Raw genomic sequence first — 8,167 nt, forward strand, 5'->3', positions numbered from 1 at the left:
GTCCCCTCATCCTCTTTGTGTCTGCATGTGTCCTCAGCCCCTTTCTGCCTCTGTCCCCTCAGCCTCTTTGTGTCTGCTTCTGCCCTCAGCCCCTTTCTGCCTCTGTCCCCTCAGCCCCTTTGTGTCTGCTTGTGTCCTCAGCCCCTTTCTGCCTCTGTCCCCTCAGCCCCTTTATGTCTGCTTGTGTCCCCTCAGCCCCTTTGGGTCTGCATCTGTCCCCTCTACTTCTTTGTGTTTCCTTCCCTCTGGGTGTCTCCCTCCCAGCCCTCCTCTGTTTCTGCCACCCCAGCCTATGATTGTCTCTGTCCCCCCAGCAAATGTCTGTTTCGTCTCACCTTCCAACCAACTCTTGCCTATTTCTATCCCCCCATGTCTGTTTCTGTAACACCCCCCAGTCCTTGTATGTATCTGTTGCTCCCCTTCCATTGTCTGTTTCTGTCCTCCATGTCTGTCTCTGTCTCCCCCACCCCGCCCAGCCTTTTTCTGTTTCTGTCCCCCCATGTTTGTTTGTGACCCCTGGGTCGGTGTTCCCTAAGGCGACCTCCTGGGATTAGTTCTTCGTCCCTATCCACGATGATGATGATGATGTGTTTTTAGGTTTCTGTTCCGTTTTCTTTTTTGGATATTCTGAACTTCTAGCAAAGAAGAAGTTTTCAGTGTTAAAAACAAAAACAGAAAAAATGTCCATTTGAACAATCAAAGCAAGAAGAAATGAGGTTATAATAAATCAGTCTTGCATACACAAAGTATCCAGAGCATAAATCATCTGTACATTGTCCAAACAGCAACACACAAACAGATATTCTGTGAGCTACATCTGCTGTCAGACAGGAGAAGGTGAGTCCAGAAAGGTAACGTTAATGTAAGTGTTGTTCTACTGGAAATTCAAACAGTTTGAGGGTTTTTATTTTCTAATATTAAAAGGACACTCCACTGCCCAAATAGTAAATAAATTTTATATTTAATATGCATTTTTTTCAATTGAGTTACAGCTAAAAACAGCTATTGCAGCTTCTTACGTTCCGTGCAAATAAACTAACTAAACCAGGAAGTAACAGGATCTACTGTCTGTTTGAAAAGCCAGGGTGGGTGTAACCAGTATAATTTGTAAAAGTGTTCATTTCTATTAAAAACAACATAATTCCAAAATGAAGAAAAGAGGACAAACTCTTCACACATAAAGCTTTTTAACACGCTAAAGTGCATTATTGGTCTGGAGTGGCCCTTTAATGTCTAGCAGTAGCCCTAGCATTAAATGTCCTTCATTTTATATATATTTCACACTAAGTGCTTTGTGATCAGTGCAGGATCATAAACTAAACATATTGATTAATTATTGTCTAACTTATACTCAAAATGTTTGAACAATTAACGTCTGCAATTCTAGATTCTTGTATATGTCAAAAATCACTAGAAATTAGTTAATACCCAACTTACCATGTTTTATGAGATTCTGATTATCTAATTTCACCATCTAACTCCGCACCATCGGGGTCTTCTTTGCTGGACTCTGTGGACCTCAGGGGATCTTCTGTTGATTCTTGTCCTTCCCCTTCCATCTCCTTTATACAGCTGTTTGCAAGTGAGTTATGAGATATGTGTTTGAAATGCCATAGTGTTTATATTATCTAACAATCAATGCAAAGTGATAAGTTACTAACAACCATATTTTCATATATCGGTATGTATGTCACTAGATGTACACCCAATGACAACAATTAGATCCTTCAACACTGGATCACATTTTCAAATGTTAACTTAAAAGTGACATTATACATCTACCCATCATCTACGCATCATAGCGATCGCTTCCTCTTTAATACTACATTCAAGCCTGAGCCAGTTACAATGGGTGGTAGAGCTGTCTATGTAGATGTTCTAGACTCCATCTGCCCACACCAATGAGTCTCTTGGACAAAAGCAATCTGAACTTCTTCTTTTTTGAAATACTCTTGAAAGGCACTTCTTTTTTGTGGGATATTTAAACCTTGAATATTTATTGTTGTCAATTTAATCATATTCAAATATTTTAAAGAATCTAACTAAATACAGCCTAACAAGGTACACTAAGAGCAGGGGGGTAACCCCTAGTGGAAATTGACAAGGAATTGGAGAGTAGTGTACCAAGAAATTATTGGGAAGAGGCAATTTTTGCCTGTACTATATGATGACCAAAAATTATATTTATAATAATTTAATAATTTATGTGCGATCCTCAAGACCCCCTATTTTTCCTTCCATTTGCCTTAGTTGGATATTTAATTGTTCATTTTGCTCTTTAAGTACACTTCCTTCAAATTCTAGAGATGTGATTTTTTTCTTCATTTAATTTAAATTTTTCCCTTATTTCCATTAGCTGATTTTTTAATATCTGCAGAATTATAATTTAATTCAACAGTTATTGCTACCAATTGTTCTTCCAGGCACTGTTTCAAAAAGCCTGCCGTGATGTCGTTTCCCGTTTGGCTGGAAGAGCTTTGCACGGACTCTTCACATGTTGACGAGGAGAGGGACACATTTTCTCGTTTTTTTTCTCTAGTCGCTTTATGCACTGGTAGAAAAAAACTTGATGGTTCTTTTTCAGATTTTTGATCCTTCTTTCTTTTTTAGCAGACATCTTCTCTATGGATTTAGATGACATGGTCTGTAGTGCGACTGAGCCTTACTTCTTGCACGAAGATGCTGAATTTTTTTTTACTTTTCAATTGAGAGATCTTAAAGGTAGGAGACTTGTAAATATGTATTTAGTACATCTGCCCCCCCCCCCTTTTTTTTGGCTTGTCCTTTCCTTATATCTCTAACCCCTTACTTAATTGCTCGAAAGCTTTTGCTCTCAGGGGTATTGCGATCTTAGGGGTTTTTCCTTAACTATGTCAATTGAGCTGAGGACAATAATCTTTCTTTATTTTTCTCGCACCCTTTTCCTTTGTATTTTCTTACTTGATATTTCTGAATAAATGTCTGTCTTGTTATTTTATAAGAGCTCCGCCTGTTTTTATGTTTTTCTTTTTTTTAATTCTAATTTTCCTTTTTCCTTTTTTTTTTCAGGCTTTATGTGATATGATACAAAATCTGTTTTCCTTCTGCAGGTGTCGCTTGTTACTGCTACAAGTTTTCAATTCTTTAGCTTTAGGGAAACATCTTTATTATGCTTATAACGTATAGAAAAAAAGGAAATAACCACACGAAAAAAAAACACATAAAAAAAGAGCAGAGGAGCGGAATAAGCCCAAGTTACAGTGTTGTTATATACTAATTGAAAGCAGTCTCCTTTACTATTTTGCTTATTTCCTGCCTTTCCTCCTTTGCTTATCCCCTGTTCACTCTTTCTTTTTCTTTGTGGTTTCTGATTTCCTTAATATTTCAATTTCTCTTTCTTTCTTTATCTATCCCAATTTTGCTTTTTCTCTTTTACTTTTTTTCTAGTACGACCATCAAACAGTCTCTTTCAATTTCTGTTTTTATGGCCAGATATTATACTCAAAACGAGAAAAAAAAAAAAAAAAAACTGTTGAAGTTTACTTAGCTTATGGCAGCGTGTATCGGCTTGTTAGGAGGATCTTTGCATTTGATAGTTCATTTTTCTTTTTTCTTGACAGGACTTAAAGCTTGGTCGTCTAGCACTGCTTTATTCCCACTTAGGACCATCCGTTCATATCGATATCAGCTTGGCGCAAACCTTATTGTGCCGCGGTTAAACTCGCAGTCATTCTCCCGACCGGGCTCCGTCTCTCCACCTCTGGATGCGTGCGTGCCCCATCTCCTCCTCCTACGTCATCACGCAACCACCGGAGGACGCCGCTTGTTTTTTTGCTGCTTCCCCAACTTTAAGGGTCCTTTCTTTTTATATCCATAAACAAGAACTATACCTTAACCCCTTAAGGACCGGACTTTTTTTGCGATGTTGTACATTTGCGACCAGGCATCTTTTTGACACTTTTGTGGTGTTTGTGTTTAGCTGTAATTTTCCGCTCTCTCATTTACTGTTCCCATAAAAATTATATATTGTTTTTTTCAGGACAAAAGAGGCTTTCTTTACATACCATTATTTATATAATCTCATGTAATTTAATTTAAAAAAAAATGAAAAAATATGATGAAAAATTGAAAAAAATACACGTTTTTTTTAATTTTATGTGAAAAATATTTTACTCATCTACAAAAGCGAATGAAAAAAACTGCTAAATAGATTCAAAATGTTGTCCTGAGTTCAAAAATACCCAGTGTTTACATGCTTTTTGCTATTTTTTTGCATGTTATAGGGCTATGAGTACAAGTAGGATATTGCGGTTTCAAAACATACATTTTTAAAATGTATCAATAGTGACATTGTAACACTATTATCTGTCATAAATTGCTAAATAACACCCCACGTGTACATATTTTTTTAAAAGTAGACAACCCAGGGTATTCAATATGGGGTATGTCCAGACTTTTTTAGTAGCCACTTAGTCGCAAACACTGGCCAAAGTTAGCGTTCATATTTGTTTGTGTGTGAAAAAAGTAAAAAACTAAATTGAACGCTAATTTTGGCCAGTGTTTGTGACTAAGTGGTTACTAAAAAAGACTGGACATACCCCATTTGCAATACCTTGGGTTGTCTTCTTTTGCAAATGGTATGCCATCATGGGGGTAATTCTCATTCCTGGGCTACCATACGCTCTCAAAGGCAACGTAACCAACCTGGCCATTTTCAATGTAAAAATATTTGACCCATATATTTGACCCGGTAACTTTCAAAAACGCTATAAAACCTGTACATGGGGGGTCCTGTTCTACTCAGGAGACTTTGCTGAACACAAATATTAGTGTTTCAAAACTGGAAAATGTATCACAACAATTATATCATCAGTAAAAGTGCTGTTTGTGTGTGAAAAATGCAAAAAAAGTCACTTTCACTGACAATATCATCGCTGTGATATGTTTTACTGTTTTGAATCACTAATATTTGTGTTCAACGAAGTCTCCTGAGTAAAACAGTACCCCCCATGTACAGGTTTTAGGGTGTCGTAGAACGTTACAGGGTAAAATACAGTGATAGCAAATTAAGTTCTCTGTACTTTCGGCCTGGGTTGGCAGGCAGGTCCCTTAAATTGCAATCAATAAAATAACTTAATTATGTAAAAATATTACATAAATACGCACGTAGAATTTAAATATATATGCATATTTATATATTTGAAGTCTACGTGTATATTTATATAATTATTTATGTAATTTTGTATATGGACATATGAATAGTTCGCATTCTTTTTATTTATTTATATATACATAGATATATATACAATTTCATTCTAAGTGTATTTTGATATAAATATATATATATATTAATATCAAAATACAGTTAGAATAACATTTCGTATAGATATATAATTTTTTTTAATTTTTATTATTATTTTTAATTTTTTAAATTTAATTTAAATTATTTATTATTCGTATTTTATAATAATATATATATACAATATATATAGTTATTATATATATTATATATATACGTGTGTAAATTAATTATAAGTGTATTTTTATATTAATATATGTACATATTAATATAAAAATACACTTAGCATGACATTATATATATATATATATGATATATAGACATATGTATAATATATGTATATATATCATATATATACACATATATAATAATATTTTTTTTTATTAACTATAACTTAAATTTTTTTTTTTGATTTTACAGTTGCAGGGAGACTGCCTGTCAGCACAGACAGCCCCCCTGCAGGCAGAGACTAGGACACCTATTGTGACCATGTGGTCGCCCTGTTGGGCGATCACATGGCCACAGGGGTCCTAAACCGCCATGGGGAGACTGTCTGGGCTGCAGGCAGTCTCCCCACACTGGGAGCAACGCCGATCGCCGCCGGGGGAACGACGGCGATCGGGTAAGTACATAGGACGGTTCAGGACCGTCACCGGTTGGCAACGCAAAAATGCAGATGACGGTCCTGAACCGTCCTCCGTCCTTAAGGGGTTAAGTCCGTTACAGTAATTACTGATCCCCAAGTTTCATTAACATCTCACCTGTCAGGGGGAATTACTAGGTCATCATGTGTTTAACATTTTATTTCTGTCCCGCAAAATGGTTCATAAATCGCCACTCTTTCTTCTGGCTCCTCCACACAGCTGTTTGAAGAAGATTATAATATATGTGAGATCATACATTTCTATTTATTTAACAGTTCTTCTATAGCGCTCTAATCCAGAGTGCTTTCTATATTACATAAAGGGGCGTTGGTAATTCTACAAACAGGGGACACATAACTAGACAGTAAAACAAAAGAAGAGCTCTGCCTGTGAGCTTACAATCTAGAGGGGAAATATATATTGAGGCAAGAGGTTGTGGGGAGGAATACTATTGTGAAGTAAGAGAAATGTATCCGTGATTTTACCATTATAAGGATTACTGGTTTACAATCAGTATACCGTACACAGTGAGTATGGAGAAAATATAAATTAGATTCAATGTGCACTAACTGTGGAGACAATAGAAGACAATGAGTATACAGTAAGTAAAGTATAGAAAAGATACAAAACACTAGGTTCACAAGACGTCAGGAGGAACCCTTGCTCAGAGAGTAGGGACCTGCAGAATGCTGAAGGAGACATGGCAGGCTGAATGGAGAGAGTGTGGACAGGTGGGCGTAATGATGAGATGAGTTTAGTTAAAGGAGAGTATTGTCTTTTCTTATCTAACATTATACAAAGCTGTGCAACAATCTGCAAGCAATCTGGGAAAGATGGTGAGTGAGCTGGTGGGTGAAGAATTGGTTAGTGAGATGCAGAACAAATGGGTTAAACTGAAGGGGGTGAGTCACATGGTGTTATTAACTCTTTACATAGTACATGCAATAGATGGAAATCCAGAATATAGATACAAAGCAATTAGTTTCTTATCTCATTACCTGCAGATGTTTAAAAAGTCACGGAGTACATTCCGACGGCACTCTTTGCAGAGTCTGATTTTGCTGCAATATAAAAATACAGTGTTATAGAGACTTAAACGCAGGAAGGAGGGGGAGAGAGAACCAAAATCACTGGAGAGAGGATAACATAAACACAGGAATATATTAGGCTAATAACAGGCATGCTGCTAATAAAGAATGCCAATAGCAATAACGTTTTGATGAACAAATTTAGAGTGTGACCATGATCTATACAGCTATATTGCTTTATTAAGCTAAAGTTGCTCTGGTGACTATGGTGTCCCTTTAGGGATCCTTTCTTTTTCTACTTTAAGGGTCCTTTTCCATTTTCCCATAAACAAGAACTGTAACTTTAATCTGTTACAGTAATAGCCCCCCCCACCCCCGTCCCACTTCATTAGCTCACCTGTCAGGGGAAATTACTGTAACGTCGGGTATTTGATCTTTTATTTTCTCGTCCCCAGATGGTTCACCAATCACCTCGTATACCGGTTCTTCCACCTTCTCAATGCAGCTGTTTGCAAGAAGATTAGAGCAGATTATAATTCCGTTATAGTTCTATATATCGAGATTCACTCTATAGAATCCCATAGAGAGAAATGGCCCAGCATTGACACTATGAAGCACTCAGATGTTTCCTTCACTAACTCATCAGCTTCACTAACATCTCACCTGTCAGGGGGAATTACTGGGACATCAGGTGTTTGATCTTTCATTTTCTCGTCCCCATATGGTTCACCAATCACCTCGTATACCGGTTCTTCCACCTTCTCAATGCAGCTGTTTGCAAGAAGATTATAGCAGATTATAATTCTATATATCGAGATTCACTCTATAGAATCCCATAGAGAGAAATGGTCCAGCATTGACACTGTGAAGCATTGAGATGTTTCCTTCACTAACTTTTATCAGCTTCACTAATATCTCACCTGTCAGGGGAAATTACTGTAACATCGGGTGTTTGATCTTTCATTTTCTCGTCCCCATTTGGTTCACCAATCACCTCGTATACCGGTTCTTCCACATTCTCAATGCAGCTGTTTGCAAGAAGATTATAGCAGATTATAATTCCGTTATAATTCTATATATCGAGATTCACTCTATAGAATCCCATAGAGAGAAATGGCCCAGCATTGACACTATGAAGCACTCAGATGTTTCCTTCACTAACTTTTATCAGCTTCACTAACATCTCACCTGTCAGGGGGAATTACTAGGTCATCATG

General features: G+C 36.9%; 1 long non-coding RNA gene across 1 annotated transcript; it reads right to left on the reverse strand.

The window, feature by feature from the left end:
- Window positions 1-578: 578 nt before the first annotated feature.
- Window positions 579-6,986, reverse strand: LOC134586466 (uncharacterized). The gene is made up of 4 exons (XR_010086575.1): window positions 6,921-6,986; window positions 6,040-6,141; window positions 1,438-1,572; window positions 579-635 (listed from the first exon to the last, which is right to left on the reverse strand). It is a non-coding gene; the product is annotated as an uncharacterized LOC134586466 (long non-coding RNA).
- Window positions 6,987-8,167: the final 1,181 nt, after the last annotated feature.

Source organism: Pelobates fuscus, chromosome 1, assembly GCF_036172605.1.
Source record: "Pelobates fuscus isolate aPelFus1 chromosome 1, aPelFus1.pri, whole genome shotgun sequence".
In the NCBI taxonomy this organism is placed as follows: domain Eukaryota; kingdom Metazoa; phylum Chordata; class Amphibia; order Anura; family Pelobatidae; genus Pelobates; species Pelobates fuscus.